Source organism: Anas platyrhynchos, chromosome 8 (genome assembly GCF_047663525.1).
Source record: "Anas platyrhynchos isolate ZD024472 breed Pekin duck chromosome 8, IASCAAS_PekinDuck_T2T, whole genome shotgun sequence".
Taxonomy (NCBI): domain Eukaryota; kingdom Metazoa; phylum Chordata; class Aves; order Anseriformes; family Anatidae; genus Anas; species Anas platyrhynchos.
In genome coordinates, this window is record NC_092594.1 from 728658 (window position 1) to 747920 (window position 19263).

The 19263-nt window shown below is 35.2% G+C and overlaps 1 long non-coding RNA gene across 1 annotated transcript; it reads right to left on the minus strand.

Moving 5' to 3' along the window:
- Positions 1 to 6234: 6234 nt before the first annotated feature.
- Positions 6235 to 14861, minus strand: LOC140003062 (uncharacterized). The gene is made up of 4 exons (XR_011811011.1): positions 14747 to 14861; positions 13343 to 13501; positions 9172 to 9332; positions 6235 to 7283 (listed from the first exon to the last, which is right to left on the minus strand). It is a non-coding gene; the product is annotated as an uncharacterized lncRNA (long non-coding RNA).
- Positions 14862 to 19263: the final 4402 nt, after the last annotated feature.

A 19263-nucleotide genomic window follows, 5' to 3' on the forward strand; every position in this document is an offset into this window, starting at 1 on the left:
TGTTCTTAGGTGGGATTCATGTATTGAACAAACACATTAAACGCAAACGTAAGCAAAATCTGTCAAGTGTTTAAAGTCATGCTTCAGGCTTTTGTGAACCAAATATTGTTCTTAGAGGCTTGCTATGCAATAGTCTATGCATATTGTCTATAGTATACACTAGTCATCTTCTAGGTATATATTATGCCCTTGAAGTAGAACAAGAAAACTATACAATACTGCTCAAAACTTAGGGTAACAAAAAAAATGTTTTTTCCCAAAAATGGCCAGAACCTCTCTTCTTGCCATTGCAGTGGTCACAACTCTTTTTATCATGTTCCAGTGTTCTCACAAAAGGAAGATGAGACCTTCTTCTCTTCCACTACCTGATGACTTGTATCACATCTATGCAAAGTGCTATTATTTATGTGCCCTTGGTCTTTAAATTCTTCCTGTATTCTAAAGCATTGCCCCAGTTCTTACAAACATATTTATCTACAGTTTTTATTCAATAATATTGGTTTAGAGAATAAAAATATTAGGAGATCATTGATCATATTAAACACCAACCCTATATATGCTAACATGAGAATTGTGTAAAATAACGGGAAAAATATACTTTTTTTTCTTTTTTTTCTTTTTTTTTGGTGCATTTGTGTGTAGTTGGTTTTTGTTTGTTTGTTTGTTTGTGTTTTTTTTTTTTCTTTTAACATGAAACTTGTAGTTCTTATGGAGTTTTTAGTTCTAGGAAGAAATAGTCTTGTTTGACTGGCAGGAACAATGTTTCTTTACTTATTGCAACCAGACAAGGACAGTATATAAGAGATTTTGACTAGCATTAATGTCAGCCCAAGGGCTAATTCCTATTGAATGTTAAAAGAAGATGGACATCCAAATGCCATTTTGTGTTACTGAAAATATCTCCAATCATTAATACTCTTATCTGAAGTGGATAATCTCCTTCTCTCTGCCTAGATCTGCATGCCTGTATGTGTGTGAGCATGAATATACAGATACTAACTTAAATTCAGAGTCTTAATATGTTAAGATGCAGAAAGTGAGTTGAATCCATATTAGTGAATTAACATGAGGTAAGTCTCTAGCCACTGGGTGTCAATACTGATACGTTACATCAAGGAAGAAGAATTTAACAGGCAACAAAAACAAATATTTCTAAGTAGACAGTCGAATATTTAATATGATTGGGAAATCTTCTTACTCCTTCCCTACTACACAAACGTGCACATACAGGAATTAAGCAGATATAAATATGCCCATTTCTCCTATATGAGAATATGTTTGTGATACAATTTGATTGTGGAATTTGGTGCTTACCCAAATTCATTGTTTCAGCTGTGTAGAATACCACATTTAATTCACAGGAAAATTTTCATGAGGACAAAAGCTTTATTTTTGAGGAGTGGGAGGTGGGGAGGGTGGAGGAGTACCTGAAGTCTTTGCAAAAATCTGTGAAGGGGTATCAATTAACTGTGTGTGTTTTTCAGCTCTTTAGCACTCATATTCCTAGTTTCTTCCAAAAGAGCTATCTAGGCCTACTGATTTTCAAGACAACAAGGAATCTTTGCTCACTGTGGTGCACATAGCTATGCTGGATTAATGTATTTGTGAACACATATTTCTGCAGCCATTGCAATGGTAGTTTTTACTTTGAAACTGCTTAAGTAAAAATGGTAACTGTGCTGATACAGTCTAGAACCAGTTTGCAAGAAATAACTCAATACATTTCTAAACCTCCTTTTTTAAGACTGTAACGACAGCAATGTTCACTGTTATCTTTAAATACCAAAGTATTAGCTTCACAGCAAATTTTAAAATACTTGAGTACCAAAATTCACAAATAGGATTTTTTTTAATCTCACACAGTTGTGAGGAAATATTTGTAGTCACCTTCATCCTCCCCTACATTTTAAAGGAAATTACATTCTTACTTTTAAGCAAGCAGTTATGATTAAAATGATTTGCTGCCAAATCACAAAATTGGCAGCCTGAAACTGCTGCAAACTTCTAACATCCTCTTATTTTTCTCACCTTTTTCTTTACTGTCATAGTTTCACAGCATATAGTAACTGTATTTAAACCCAGTCAGGATCATGTCCACGTAGATTCATGGCTACTTATAACATAATTATACTGTTCATAACAGAAATTCATAATTACGCTGAGCACTCTTTGTTCAATTTGGTACAAAAACAGACACCCCATATGCCAGTTATAAATACTTACCTGGAGATTATCACAAATGAGAATGATCTGGGAAGAACAGACCTTTTTGGATCCCATAAATTGCTTTTCCACCAATGAAGATCTCTCAGTAGAAACTTTAGAGTAGACACGTGATGATCAAAGGAATGTTCCATTGTTTGTCCCCCCCCCAAAAAAAAAAAAAAAAAAAAAAAGAGAGAGAGTAATTAAGCATTCTTATTCTCCTCCCAGTCAATATCCAACCTATACTAGAAAACTGAAAATTCAACCAGCTGCCATGATCACTGAGTGTAAGTCATGTATGTATGTTAAATACAGAGAGCGCTAAGCTCATTTTTTGGTCTACGTATTTACAGCATCTGAATACACGTCAAAACAGAACTGTGAACCTTTAGGCCTCTGGTACATTCACCATAAGTTTAAGAAAAGGAAGATTTAAGTTATGGAATTGCAGTGCCAGTGCTCTAAGAAGTTGATAGAGAGTCAATGTATCCCACATTACCATCTACTTTTTCCCAATACATCTCCAATAACAGCAGAAAATTGAATTTCACCATAGTTCATGTGCAAGAGAAGGCTATCCCAACAGTGCCAGCAATATTGGATTTCAAAACAACATACAACAGCTGCACTGGGACACTTTTAGCAAAATGTATGGAGCTGACAGACAAACAGTGAAGACAGTAGACTTAACAGAAGAATATAGAGATTGTATCTGGCTGTCAGCCAGTGGAGAAAGAAAAACACCTGACAAAACAGAGCACATCAAACTCCCATCCCATCAAGGGTGCATTACTACTGATCTCAGGTGGAGGCTGACAGCTTGGTCTCAGTGTATTTTTACAATTCTAGTACTAATCAACAGAACTCCTGTCACTGAACTTGTCCATCGTTAGGTCAGGCATGCATCTCACAGGAATTGTTAACTATAGCTGATACTGCCTGAGGGCAGTGGGGTGGAGTAGGTGCTATCTCAGGTCCTTCCATGCTGTTTCCTACTTGAGAAGGCTATTGATGCCCTACTTAGGCACTGTGATTTATTCTGTCATTGTGAAGGTCCTCCCAAGGTCATTAGCTCTGTCACTGAGAGTTAGATTATATCAATATTTTTCCCGCTAAGGATTATATTACATAACACACAGCCCCATTGAATTCAGTGATATTAGGGAACCAATATTAATGCTAAATCTGTGAAGCATGGAGTATCACAAAGGTATTCAGGCGACAAAAGCTAACAGTAATGTTTGTCAGTTACTCAGTTCCAACATTGTGTATGAAATTGTATTTATGAGTAGAACAATTCTCAAGATTTCTACATCCAATGAAGGACATAAACACCTACAAACTCAATGCTTTGATCAAAACAACTTCCACAGTCATAAATTAGGTATGCAAGCTACCTTCATGCTGCACTGGGAAAGTTGATGAGGTGGTGTGGAAACTTCAATAGAAGTAATCTTTTCTGGCTATGTTTTGCAGCAAAGACCTGATACTACTCTATTAGTTCATCAGGCACAAGCAGAAAACCATCTCCCAGGAACCTCCTACTGGTATTTGACCCATGATGGCCTGACCTCAATACTCTTTTCATAACAATTAGAAGTTGATCTCGTTGATATGCCTAAGAACTACTTTAAAGAAGGAAGTAAATGTGAAATACTGCCATTAACCATGCTTTAATTCAGGGAATGAAGTTATTTAGGAATTTTTCTCAAAACCAATTTAAATCCATTGACTAACTGCTCATCTATGATACCTATTTAGTCTGGGATCTTCCTAGGTTTTTAAAGGCAACAGGCACCTATGCCTCACTAAAAGTCAGTGGGATATTAGTTGCCAAGCCATTTATGTTGTTTAATGAGACACTGCTAAGCCTTTGTGCAACATTTGCAATGGCAACTTACTCTTACACGCAATTGATCATAGTAGGACTATCTGTAAGGGTATGGGCTAATAAGAAAGTACTGGAGACATTTAATTTGCCCTTGTACCATAGCACTAAAATGTCCAGTATGGATCAATATGGCGAAACTGCTGTGAAATCTGTAATTTTGGAATTTTCCAATTCTGGCTCTGCATTTTTCTGTAAATTCACTATTTTATTTTAGAATAAACAAAGAAGCTTAATATCTTCTTTGAAATGTCTTGAAAAATAATTTATTCTACTTTAACAGATCATTAAGAGCCTGTGATATAGTTTAAAAAAAAAAAAAACAAAAAAACTTTTCATTAAAAACACATTCAAAATAAGATCTTGCTGGAGTTCCTGCCTTGAATCAAAACGTCTCCTGACAAATCATTCTTAATCACAGTTCACTACACTGAAGAGTATTTTCCAGAGGTTTATGGTGAGCTACATTAAAAAAAAAAAAAACTAATAAAATCATTTAAGTGAAGATTTAGCATATTCGGTATTCCATTCCACAACAGAAAAATAAAGTAGAAAATAGGTAATTAGATGTTCAGAGACTAATTCATAAAATAATACAAAAGTTGTCTAGAGATCTTGGAGGGTGGGAGTGGTATTTTTATTCTGACAGCAAATATTTCTAAAGGCAAAAAATAGAAAACAACTAAGTAAATACACAGCTTCAAATGCCATAGCAGTTTCATCAGCAAGGTGAGCAAGGGTCTAGAGCACCTCTCCTATGAAGAGTGGCTGAGAGAGCTGGGAGTGTTCAGCCTGGAGGAGATTATGGTTATAGAGGATCTTATCAAGGTATACTTAAAGGCAGGGTGCAAAGAGGATGGAGCCAGGCTCTTCTCAGTGGTGCCCAGTGCCAGGAAAAGAGGCAATGGGCACCAACTGAACCACAAGAGGTTCCATCCGACCATCAGGAAGCACTTATTTACTGTGAAGCTGATGGAACACCGGAACAGGTTGCCCGGAGAGGTTTTTAAGATCTCCCCCCACAGACATCTTCAAAAACTACCTGGACACATGCCTGGGCAACCTGCTGTAGGTGTCCCTTCTTGAGCTGGGATTTTGACCAGAGGACCTCCAGAGGTCCCTTTCAGCATCAGCCATTCTGTGGTTCTGCGATTCTCCTAAGCATTCTACCTTTATTATTGCTTTTCAATACACAATATTTTACTCGTCTAAAGCTGCTCATCACATTGCAGTAAACATGATTATTTTCAGCTCTGTCACCTTCTCTCTCACTTATTCCTCATACTGTTCTTATGTGAATTCATTCAGGTCAGACTTCTCACAGCGCTGCCTCTAAATAACTTGCACAGCAGTTGGGTAATCCTTTAATAGAAGAATAAACTGGTGCATATTGATCTCTACTCCTTCCAGTAATTAAAATTAATTAGTTTTTCCATCTAAGACAAATATAATAGTTGGGACTGTACATATAAGGAAAGAATCCGAAATAATAAAATACTTAGAACCACACTGTGTCCTTTTCATCATCCAACTACTATGTATAACAAAATCATTTGTGAGCATAAAGTTACTGTCAGAAGATGTGCTTTGTGATGCAGACTTATCCTTGGTAGGTCAGTGAAGGAGCTTCCAGTAAAAAAGCTTCCACCTGATAAACTTATTTCTCTTATAACAACTAATCTCTCTGCATTTTCTCTGAAATTTCTAATTTCTGTTAGAAAATTGGGTAGCAATGATGGAGCTAAACCTACAGTCCAGAGAGCAGAACACACTTGCACGTTAGGGTCATGTAGGTATCCTATGAATTAGGGAGTTTTCAAAGAAGTCAGACTGTAGTTGCTGAGTTTGAGTGAAAACTGAATGATTTAGTTAACTGAATTAGTTAGTCTGAGGCTCTGATCTCAGTGCATGTTAAATGTTTGCTTGTTACAAAGAAAACATTATGTGTTGTAAGTATAGTATTTTGCTCGAATTTGCAAATTGTGACAAGCTATTTGAACAGATGTCTTTCATAAATACAACTTTCTGACTCCTACTCTTAAGTATTCAACAAAAAAACGGGTAGAATAGGTGGTAGAATTCTATTCTTCTGCTTTGGATAAAATGGGTTACTACAGGGCACCAACTGTGAATGTTTGGTGTTTGACTGCTGTGTTCATTATTGTTCAAACATGCTTGAAACACCAGCAAAGTTCCATGACTGTTTCATATTTCTAGGCATTACCTGTGTGGAGCTCTCTTCTGAGGCTGTTTCAGACCTGAAAATTATTCTGCTAGGCAATGTTGGGTTGGAGTTGCCTCTCCTCAACATCCCTTACCACCTTAATTAAAAAGCTATAATTGTCCAATGAAAATATTCTATAGTCCTTTTTCTTCATAGTAACTGGCTATAGGTAGTCTCAGGTATCTCCCTGTTACTCAAAATGTCCTTGTAACTCAGAAGAAATTCTTGCCAAAAAAAACCACAGATCTGAACTTCGGTAGTCTTTTGCTAAGAAAAGACATTGTCAATGTAATTTATATTCTTGGCTGACTCGCAGAAGAAGCTGATTGTAGAATTCAAAGGCTACAGTTTACTACTGCATCCCTGTTTCAATGATGTGCAGCTCAGACAGTTTATTCAAGTATTTAAGAAAATGGGGAAGAGGTAGCACAAGATGACACACTGCTCATAATATGGATTCCAAGAATGTTTCAGCTCACCCAGCTACATTTGGGCAACAGCTAGGCTCCAGTCAACAGCATTTAGAAGGTTATTGTCAACCCAAATAATAAAAGCAGGTACCTCTAATTAGCTTGGTAACTGTCTTGGTTCCACTGAATAAACTGATTCATTTTATTGACATGGGAACCTAGACATACTGGTCAGACACGAACTTCTACATTTTAAGCATCAAAATTAAGGAAAGGTGAATCCCCTTAGTGCAGAGTGAGATGAATCCTATCCCCAATGCCCAAACCCAATATTCATATCATATTCCTAACCACACTGCTTTGAGTTGCTTAGGAGCCTGTGGATCCTAATCACAATTTTACACACACAGACATGCACAATATGGCACACAACAGTTTCAGTGATATCGTCAGCACTCAAATATACTACAAACCTCATGGTAAAATTCATCTTCCATCACTGCAGTATGTCCAAAATACAGCTGCTCTTACGCTCTGTGCTTCCACTCTGAAGAAGCTTCGTGCAGTAAGAGCAGAAAAGGTAGTTATAGTTAGGTATAAAGGTAGTTTTAAAGGTAGTCATTCCTTCTGTCCCACTTCCCATGCATTAACTCCCATGTAAGCAGTAGTATAACCCACTGAATGGGGACTACCTTATCAAGTGAAACCAGGAAAATCAGCGTGTGCCCAGTCCTCTCCACACTATTATATCTTACGGCTACATAGACTGTGAACTGTTGTGTAATGCCTTACAAGGCACTGAAAACAGTGGCTCCTCTTCTAATATAAAGCTTCAAGTACTATAATAATGTTTTAATTTGCTTCTCTCTCTTCAAGAAAGTGTAAAGATTTTCCTCTAAATCTCAGACATTCTGCTGCATTAAAAAAGTGACTCATAAAGAATTTCATTTGACCTTTCTCTGCAAAACACATTTTCCTTTTGGATTAAACATTCTTTTCTTGATTGTACTTTCTTTAATCCAAATGCTTCAAAAATACCAAAACACAAGAGGGAGATTCTTGTGATATATCATAAAGCCAAATGCTATTTTACTTCATACTACAAAAAGAGAACTTTCTTATCTTAGAAGATATTATCATTTGCTTTTCCCATAAGCAAAGAGACTACTTTAGAACACAACAGTTAGAATATTGAATCTTACTGATTCAGCAAAACCCATTTAGCTGTACTCAGTTCAGCAGTAATAAAAATATATTATCCTTCTTTAACAGGAAACAAATTTGTAATTGTCTTTTAAAAAACAAACAAAAAAAAAACAGTAGTTTAGTAATTATTCTACAGGTTCACAATAAAGTCTGTCATTTAAAAAATGTCTGCCTTTCCTTCCTGTGTTACATTATTTTTTTTCCCCTTTAGACACATGGTAAGGGATAGACTTGAGCTATGAATGCATTTCATATCAGCAATTCACCTAGATCTTTGACTAAGAACCCCACTTTGTATCATTTTTAGAGATTTTACACTTTAGAAATTGAGGCTACAGTTTACAAAGACAGAAATCTTAAACTATTTTCTACAATCTGTATTTTGTCACAAAAAAATAAGTAAGTAGAGAGCCTTGCACCCACTGCTAATTATAGTGGGGTTGAGATGAAAATTTTAAGACATTTAATCATGGCCATGTAGAATTACTGACGTTGCATTAATTGTGTTAAGTACCTATCTAATAAACCAGAGTTACTATCCACTTAGCTCTACAAAGAGCAAAATCAATTTTAAATTAGTTTATGTAATATAATAACTTACAATAAAACAACTGAACACAAAGAACAATGCAGATACCCATCTGCCTTGCTGTCTTTCCCATGCAATGAAAACAGCTGATGAATTCCAATAAAATTTGAACTCTGATTTCTAAATTAATCACAAGCCTCTTAGTTTCATGCAGTCCATTCAGTACCAGGCTCTCACTGGCTAATATGATCCACACATACAACTATGATTCATGAAGCAAAGAGAAAAATATAATTCACATGAATATGAGGAAGTACATACTGTGACAATGGAAATGAGATAAGTGATATATTAAAACAGAGACCATGAAGAAAAATCAGAATTATTTTCACTCTAGAATAGAATGGTTTCCTCCTAAGCAATATGGGACACATGGATGACTACTGCACAATTGTTTAGATAAGAATTCAGATAGGTGCATAACAGGGAGTAACTCTATAGGCACGGAGGTGCACAACATGAACACATGGTCTTTCCCATCTCTTTCATTCTCTGATTCCTTAACTTTTATAATAGGATTTTATACATACATATATATATATATATATATATACACACACACATATATATATTATTATGACCAAAGAAGGCTAACAAAGAAAGGCTACATCGTTACCACAAGTTGTGCTTGCAGGACATCTGTACTCACCCCTCATCATCCATTTTGTAACTCGCACATTTCCTTCTTTATTTGGATGTCATATTGTTTGACAGATTCCTCCCTCCCAAATCAGTTCTGTTTTCCTCAGTTTTCTCCAGTTCTGTTCTCTTCTTTCTCCAGAGTCTAGTTTTATTTTCAGAGTATCATTTCTAAGGAGCATGTGATACACAGACATGACTATTTGATGTTCAAGTGCAACAGTAAGTCAGGTCAGGACAGAATGGCAGGAACAGAAAGATATTTTGTTGACCAGTTTCTCCCAGTCTCCCTCTCCCTCTGTCTGTTCACATGCAGAGAGAACACAGGTGACACTTATGGAGGAAGATTTAAGAAAATACCTTGTTTCTATTAACGTTGTGTTCTACCTGTGATGTAGTGTTTTATCTACACAGCATCTGAAATACCAAGTTCAAATACCACTACGGACATATAAAATTATGTGCGCAGTTTATTTTCTTCAGCCACTGTCCCCCCAAAAAATCTTGTGCTACTTCTGCAACACTATCTGCAATATCTAATTCTTTTCATTTCTTTCAAATAACTTCAATTAAAAAAAACTTCAGTGATTGAACAGAGTCAGATTCTGAAATGGAAGAAAATTAACAGGGAAATGGTCAGATTTACTATGCTTTCTTTTAATTCTTCCAGCTACCTGTTAAGAACGAAAATTTGTTTTTGTTGAGAGCCCATAGTTTTTTAAAATCACTCTCTTAAAATAAGAAAATGACCAGAAAAGACATTGCTTTTCTGTTCTCTATTACCTTAAAAGTCTTGTTCATTCACTATCACTAGATAAAATTCCATTTTTATTCTGAAATTCTGTTGAAAAGTACTTTTGTCAAAAAAAAAAAAATCCATGTGTTTCAAATAAATACATTTTAAGGGCTCTTACTACTGAGTTAAACTTTTTTCTAGGCCAAAGCATTTGATTATTGCAATTAAAAATTTAACACTTGATATTAACAATCACCTCTCTAGCAAAAGTTCATTGTATTTTCAAAATATATATTTTTTAGCCAAAAATTAGAGACAATAATATATTTCTGACTATATCTGCCTATTAGTAGGACTCTGCAACTTTCAAACCTCCAACAAGGAGGTCAGAGAAAAGATTTTTGAGATTTCATTATGACTATTATCATTGTTAGTGATAAATATGCAGTTTGATTTACTAAAAAAAGTAAAAAAAATACTGTCAACTTATTACGGAGCTAACTTATAAGAAGAGGATTAAGTATACGGACTTTCAGCAGCAACTAGGAGCTCTGGTCACTGACCAAAACTGTGCTATGCAACTTGCTGTAAAAACAGAGCAAAAAGACTTTTCCAACTGTAAAATTAGCAGGAAACAGGAAAAACATAGATCTTTTTGCAGAGCACAAAGATCACCTCTGCTTAGAAACAAGATAGTAAATTTAGTGCATCCACTTAATGTATTTGTAAAAGGACACCCTTTATGCCAGTGACTGTATAGTCCAACACCCAATCTAATCTTTAAAGGTCCCTTCCAACCCAAACTATTTTATGACTCTATTACTATGTAATAAATAACAGGAACTTTCACACTTTTGCAAAGGGACCCATCTTCAAAACAGATAGATACACAAAGACAAGCATTCCCTTGATCTAACATCTAAAGCACAAAGATAATTTAGCCCCAACAGGCTGTTCCATGTTTTAGTACTTCTTCACACTGTAAGGTTTATTAGGATTCCAGCAGTAAGTATCTTTTCTTTCCTAATGGAACATAAAATTTTACTACTTATGTATTTCTTTCTTGAAATATTTATAGTGCACCATTTGGTTTGTGATTCATTTTCATTAAAGTTCTTTTAAAACTGAATACTTTGATTTTTCTGGATCTGACTCCTGTAGTTCCCAGCTCAGGTCTGCAGGTCAACAAGTGTCTGGTGCCAGCTGGCTTTGTACTGAGACTTCACATAGGTTGGCACCTGCATCTGCATTAAAAAAGCAGGGTGATACCCTAGGCTTCTGACTCAGACTAAGAAGTAGGAACTGCTTTTTCATTTCTGACTATGTGAGAATTTCATGGCATGTGGCCATTTCGAAAAAAAAAATACATATATATATATATATATATATAGCTTAAAGTGAATTTTTTGTATGATGATGTCAGCATAAATTTTATTTTGGTGTGATTGAATCACATGACTGGATACTAAGCCATGTTTCCCATTCAATTTTTTGGAAGTTTGTTAAAAGCTATGATAAAAATTAAGTAAACAAGTTTTCTCAGCAATTCAATAAGATGTTGCTCTCCAGGCTTAACAGCTACTATGGAAAGACTAAAAGTCAAAAACCCAGGAAACATCCAGCTTTTAAATATTTTTCAAGTGAGGTACAAGGATAATTATTCTGCCATAAATCCCTGTTACACATCACATTTTCTCATTTGCAGGTTGAACTTTGTGTTTTATCTTATCCTCCAGCTCTTCATGTCCAACATTAAGCTTTAATAAAAGCACCCACATTCCTGAAATGCCTTAACTCTATCCACTCTTGTATCATAGAATCATAGAATATCCTGAGTTGGAAGGGACCCTTAAGGATCATCAAGTATCATATTTGCCTTTACCTCACCTATATTTGTAACTAATTATTCCCCTAAAACTTACTGTTTTGCATCTTTCTCATCTTCTAGTTTTGTAATATTAACAGTTAAAGTGTATTTCCTTTCTAATTCTCTGAGAGCTAAAGTTTACACTTTAGACAGATTCTACAGTTTAAGCGTTGAGGTGGATAATGTGACCATTTGTCTGAGCCTCGAGATATTAGGTAATAATCTGGAAACATGACTTCTAATCAAATTCTTTAGTTTCATTTAAAAGTAAATGGAATACATTCTTGCCCTTCTACATAAAAGTTTCAATATTGATTATATTCATCTGGCACCTTGACTAATATCATGCTCTGCTTATAATGCAATATTAACATACAAAAATATTCTTACCCTGATTTGGTAATTGTATAGTTTATTCTCACTTTGGCAAGAAGCACTTCTAGCACCGTACTTGCTTCAGATTATTTTTATTTATTAGACTTTAATAAAATCTACAAAAGGGTACACTGATTTATAGTGCTTTCAAAGAGCAACATAGCCTAGTCTCTCACTGAATTTTGGTATGTTTAATTAGGAATTTATATGACCTCCTCTAAATCAGCCATATGGTTCTTACAGAAGCTTACTGTGCAGCAGTCCATATTGTACCTGATACTGTGGAAAAAAAACCTGTAGTTACTCTCCAGTGTTGCTGATGTAGTACTTTTCATAGGCACAGCAAGTTGAAAGGATTTAAACGATACTGAACAAGTAGTTAACAGAAGGAATTATTAATGTTTGTGTTTCCCCCTCAAGGGGAAGGAAGTACAAATGACTTGGGTGATTAACCTTTTCAGGAAGTGATCAACTCATTTCCTTGGATTTGATTTAAAGTGGAAGCCCACCTGAGTCACAGAATCACAGAATCACAGAATTTCTAGGTTGGAAGAGTCTTCCAGTAGCCCTTAATAAGATAAACTTTTATATGTCATTATCTCAATTACTATTCTGAGGTAGTTCTACACATGCCCTTACATTCCTTTAACAGACGTAAGAACCTGTTTTCCATGAATAGTCATGTATTGTTTGGTCATAATTGCTGAGGCTCAGGAATAGTTGGGCATTAAGACCACATGAAGTTCAGATCTTGGAATCCCATATAACTGATGTGTGTGCACATAGAAGCTTTCATTTCAAAGTATATCTGGTACATGCTTTTGGTCTTATATTGCCTAAAAGTGTATAGTAAATGCACTCTGCTTTTTTTTTTTCAGTGCAAAGATATACTTGCACCTTAAGACTGTGAAGACTGTGAATCCTGTAAAAATAAAACTATACTTAAAACAAAAACAATAGATTCAATTACTTTTTACAAAGATTTTTTTTTTTTTTTGTAAGATCAGCAATGATATCAAATTCCCAAGAATAACTTGAATAAATAAAAAAGAGCTTCACGAGGGAAAGGCAAATGTTAATTTTAATTGAGAACTGAAAAAATGATTATGAGAGCTGGACTTTGACATTTTTTTCCCTTCTGATGATACTTCAAAGACTGATTTGCTAAAACTATGATGCCCGGATAAAAATGGAATTATATACCTAGCTTATGTACAGTTTTTTTCATTGCTGGAGAACAAAAACCTCTGTTTTTTACAGAAGGTTCCTGCTGCCACCCAGGAACGAAGGATTCAGTCTCACAGTGAGGTAGTAGAAAGGAAGTAGCATTGGAAGTTCCATCCCTGTCAGCTGGACGGAAACCTAAGAAGGAAGATATGCTCACTGAGGAGAAACTAGCATATGGAATCAAATCAGCGTAGAGTAGCTCTGGCTATGCTTTTATACTGCAAGTTTTACAAAGCGTTATAATCCAACAACTCATCTTTGAATGTGTTCTACAGAATCACAAACTTATTTTCATAGGAATAATATGTTTGCAGCATATACTCATTCAAATATATGGCATACACAAAGCACAAGATTGCAGCTATGCTAATCCAGTAACACAGAAATTCAGCTAGAAGTAGAATAGAATTAGTGGTTCCATAAAATACAGAAAAATGAAGACTAGAATTGGCAGCTATTCTACTCTGTGATTGATATTCTATGTTATAGCATCTTGTTGGCACATAAATAACTGCTCTGACAATGGCAGTGCAGAATTTATCCTGCATTGATAACTTTAGCCATCTACTTTAGATCATAATATATCAAAATTTGCAAATACAGAGCCACCAGAAAAAATGATCTTGTTGGAATGTCACCTTCCTACTCAGCTGCTCTTATCTCTGCTTTGTATTCCAAATCTCATCTCTTTACTTTAATGTCAAAACAATACATTATTTTATTGCATGAGCCTTGAAGAGCCTATGAGAAAGTGAGCTATGTTCTCTTTTCTCTCACCAAACATTGGCAGGCATATAAACTGCATGGCAGGTATTAAGAATAAGAAGAGCTCCACTGAAGTTGGTAATGTCTGATGATTTATACCCACTGAGAATCTGACCTGGATTACCAATTGCAGAATCATTCCTGTCCTTATTTATAGTTCTGCAACCTCACTGCAAAATGAACTTTACAGGTGTAGCTTAGGCTCTAACTGAGCTTATGGAATATTTATGGATGGTGATGATGCACGAAAAGAAAAGGATTTTGCTTGGCTTTCACTTCCACCTGAGCTTTCATTTGGACGAACAACGCTTGTTCACTAACATCAATTCTTGTAGTAGAATTTTTAGGAATCTTCCACTGAAACAATGGATTTCAATACAGGAAACATAATCTCATGCATCTTTACTATGCAGCCATACCTTTCATTTGTTTTTAGATACATTTTTAAGCAACTATTTAAAGCAGTCTTAAGGAACTCTCATAACTTTAGAAGCCTATAGTTAAACATTCCAACAAGAGGTCCTCTAACTAATATTAAAACCAGTGAAGAGTGAAAAGCTGTTTTCTACCTTAATTATACAGAGCAGCTTTTATTGTCAGTAAAAGCAAACATACCTGCAACATCTTCAGTATATGCAGTGAATAAGTGTACTACCACTATTATGTTCATCCATGTTCAATTTGAATTCATAGTGAAATAAGTGAAGCGTAAGGCTGCTGGCATTATCCGAAATGAAGCATCATAAGCAGAGGACAGAGAGCTTGTTCAGTCTAGCAAGAAAAAGGCCAGAAGAATCCTGGATGTCTGCAGGAAGGCTCAACACGTAAGATAGCTATGTGAACTAAAAGAAAATGTGAGCATAATAGCAAATGGTTCTTAATTGGCAATCAATAAATTTAGCCTGGAAACTGTGAGATGTTTTAACACGCAAGTTCTGTAAGTGCATTCCTATAGGAATAGCAAGGAGAAAAAGCTTTGCTCCCTTTAAAGTTTATAACAGTATTACATGATGCTATGTCTATGGAAGGAGGGGACTGCATCAGATACACAGAAAACCCTATTAGCCTCATGCTTCTAATTCATGAAAATTTGTGAAAGATTCTCAGTTTTTAAAGGGAAATAATTAAGTGGAGAATAAATGGCACCTTCACAAAGGTATCAAGTCTAAGAGGCAGAATTATTTATTTATTTATGCATTAGGCGGACCACAGCTAGTCTAAAAAAGTAATTTTGAAAGAAGCATGGCATCACAAAATCCTTGTGATGAAACCCTAAGCCACCTAAGCTAACTTCTCCAACATGGAAAAATTAATATCCAATATAAATACGTTGGATATATACTTTAGGAATATATTAGATATAAATATGTTAATATTATAATGAATATTAACAAAACTGTATCATTGGAAAATCAAGAAAGTTCAAAACAAACCAGAACTGTTTTTGTGTATTGAGATGAAAGATTTTGATTGATTCTGGTTTTATTTCATTTTGTAATTTTTCCATTTTCGATAAATGCAGGAAAAAAAGTTTTTTCCAAAATATAAAATTCTGTTCTTGACCAGCTCTAGTAATTGTCAATAATTATCTCCGTATTTATTTGGGCAAACTGCTTTTATAGTGTGCTGCCCAAATGTTTATTTTTGATTCCTATCTGATCAGCTGAAATGTCCATATGGTTTGCTTCAGATAGATCACTGAAAATGTTTTCTGAAGCAATATGGGCCAGTCAATTTTTTAGAAAGCTTTATGAATCAGTAACACTGGCATTTCTTAAATTAATACGTGCCTGACTTAGCACAATCTGCCATTGGTTGAAAAACAGAAAAGTGATGAAATCCCCTTGGTGTTCTTTGGAACAGTGGCAGATGGCTCCCATCTCCCTGAAGTTTTATTTTGTTTTTCTCCACTTCTCTCAAAAGAGAAACTTGATAACACTGCGACAAAAAGTATACTGTACAGAATAACAAGTTAAAGCACATTATAAGAAACAGACATATTGTTTTAAAGGAGAATAGTACTTGGGAACTGAGGTGTTTACAGGATTATATAATGCCCGAGATAACACCAGAATATATCACATCCAAGATATTTGTATGCAAAATCACTTTCAAACTTTTAGGAATTTTTTTTTTTTTTTAAATCCATTATGTGGCATGATCTAAGTGACCGATATATGTAATAAGAGATGAAACCTTTAGATCCATAGCACAGTTATCTACTGCAGTTTTCTATGACTATGGATTGGTACCTCATACTTTCATCAACACAGATGAAAACCAGATTTACAAAGAACATTCACTGGACTAACTGAAATAACCGAATGCACGGGAAAGCCAGTGTCCCTATTTCAGTATCAATCATACTCTGCAGTTACTGCAGACTGGTAAACAAAAGTAATAAAACCACTTAGGGTTGGACAGAAGACTGTCTAGTGCAGAAGTGATATTTAAAGAATAAAACTGAAAAACATCTGAGAATGCATAACTTGCATATTTTACAAATGCATATGTTACATTTCTTTGGACTGGAAAAGAAACTCAAGGCATGCTTCCTGCCACATTTTCAACCCCTCTTCCAAATACAGTGGCACCAAGGTTTTTCCAGGGAGGGTCAATAGAAATATTTACCTTTGAAGAAAAACCTTTTCCTTTATTTCCTTAACTAGTTAGAAACTGATGCATTTTCATAAATTTTAGCAATAAAAACAAGATCCAAAAAGCTCATGGAATCCCTCTCTAAGAAAAACAAACAACATTAAATCTAGCAAAATTAGAAATGTGCTAAAATAAGGTTTCCTAATGAGAAATCCTGGGAAATATACAAAATTACCAGCTCTGTGAGTTAAACGCTGGATGAATTCCACTGTATAGTGAAATGTTGAAACAACCCAATCAGGCTAGTTTTTGTTGATCTAGTATGACTTATTTGTGGAAATTTTCATTTAAACTTATGAGAAGCAGATGTCCAGTATTTCTAGTTTGTCACAAGTGGTAGGATTGTCAAATCAGGGACCTTGTACCTGAACTTAGAGCTGGTGTGCCATCTTCCTCCACACTGTTGCTCTTGAGAGACGAGAGTTTCTGTCCTTACACACCTGTCTGTGGGGATAAGGAAACAGAATAAGCAAGTGGAAAGGGACTGGACATAGCCATACAGAGTAAGTGTACAGCAACTCAGCAGTAGAGAACACGGTGGGAAAGGGATAGGACAGTCCTAAGAGTTCACTAGGATGAGGGAAGCATGAAAGTCATTACACTGGTGCTTGTATCTCTAGATACAAGTTTTATTCAAATGAAGTAAATGATTCCAGAAACAGTCTCTGTGGACGTGGAATGACAACCAAAATATGGTGACTGCAAAAATGAGCTAGTATCAATCTGCACAATATCAGAAATGCAGCTATATTAGCAACAGTTAAACTATCATTACAGTTGTACCTAGGTTTAAGCATTTCTTTCTTGAATTGTGATTCATTGTAGCTTGACACGCATGTAACTGACATTGAAGCTTCTATGCAGAACTCAGGGCCAGTCACAAATAAGGGCACCCTAATAATTTGGTACTTCTAGATCATAAAGTTCATCCGTTTAGCTGGTAATAACTTTCCTCAAGCACAGACGTTTGTACTGCGATTGATAATCTGGGGCCTATGGATAATGTGAATCATTAGTCTACAATGAAGCCTCTCAAGAGAAAATAAATTATCTTACACAGGACACCACTGTATTATTCATGAATAAGCCAGAGAGGAGAAAGAGAGAGTAGAATAGGGTTCTGTCAGCAACCTGAATGTCAGTTCTCCAGAGAGACCTGTAACAAAGCTTTAGTCAATTCACACAAGTTCAAAGAGGAAACCTCTCTGCATGGGATAATATTTATTAAGGGAATAAGCACTCCTTTGTCACAATGTAACTCAAAACTTCAGAAGTATACATATCCCATTAGGAGAGCTTTGTTCTGCTTTAATTTTTCTGAGCATACATAGCACAAATACAGCTCTTCATTTCCAAATGGACGAATGACACCGAGGCTATTGAAGAAAGCGATATATATAAAAACAAGAAGAGCATGCTGTTGAATTATTTTATGATTTAATCTGTTTGATTAGCCATGATTCACTGAGATATCTAAGGGGTAAGGTATTCACGAACTACTAAGCTCAGTACTCCAATACAGACTGAAAACAAGCATAAAGCCCTACAGAACACTGCAGGTCACAGTATCAATACCTGAACCAAAGCTACCTTAATAACAGAGAACAGATGCTGCTACTTATGCTAATAAATGTTATAGGAGACTAAGAGATTTCAGGAAAAAAAAAATGATAAAGCTTTATGAATAGACAGAGGAATCGGCTAATAAGAATAAATTAAACACAGAGATGCAAGGAAACACATGTTCTTAGGAATACTATTTATTACTTGTGAAACAATAACTTAGAAGGCAGAAGGAAATATGGATTCCTTTTGGAAGGAGAACACAGAAACAAATGGGGTACACATAAAATGGGACAAAGCCAATGTTGAATATAAAATAACACTTCAGTAAAAAGACCTATAGAAATAGAAATATCTAAAAATAGAGAAGACAATAGAAATAAAAAGCAGAAATGTATTTTAGAATATCTACTATGTAACTATGTACTATTTTCTAGTATGAGTTCTGAGGATGATGCAGAGATAAACATGAATAAAGCCAACAACACTCCTTGTCAAACTCAGACTTTCTGTTAAAGTCACTGATTAGCTTAGCAATTCATAACTCTAAAAAAAAAATCTGTATTGGCTAAGCGTGGAAAAGTTCTGGACAAGTCCTTCAATAGATGACCAGGGACTGAAGAGAAACTGGCTTCATAAAAGACTGAACAGCGGAGACTTCTGGAAAAGAAGCCTGAATAATTTGAAAGATAATTTCAATATAATTATATGGAAACAGATCAAGAAATGGCATGGATAGTTACAACAAAAATGGTTAAAATGAGTAGGTGAAGGGGTAGGCGTGAAGTCAGTTTCTCTTGCTGTGTTGCCATTTATGCACACATTAACCACTATCTTTTTACGTAATTCATTAATTATACACTCATCTTCATAGAAAATTGATTTTATATCTCTGAAATATAATCAAAATA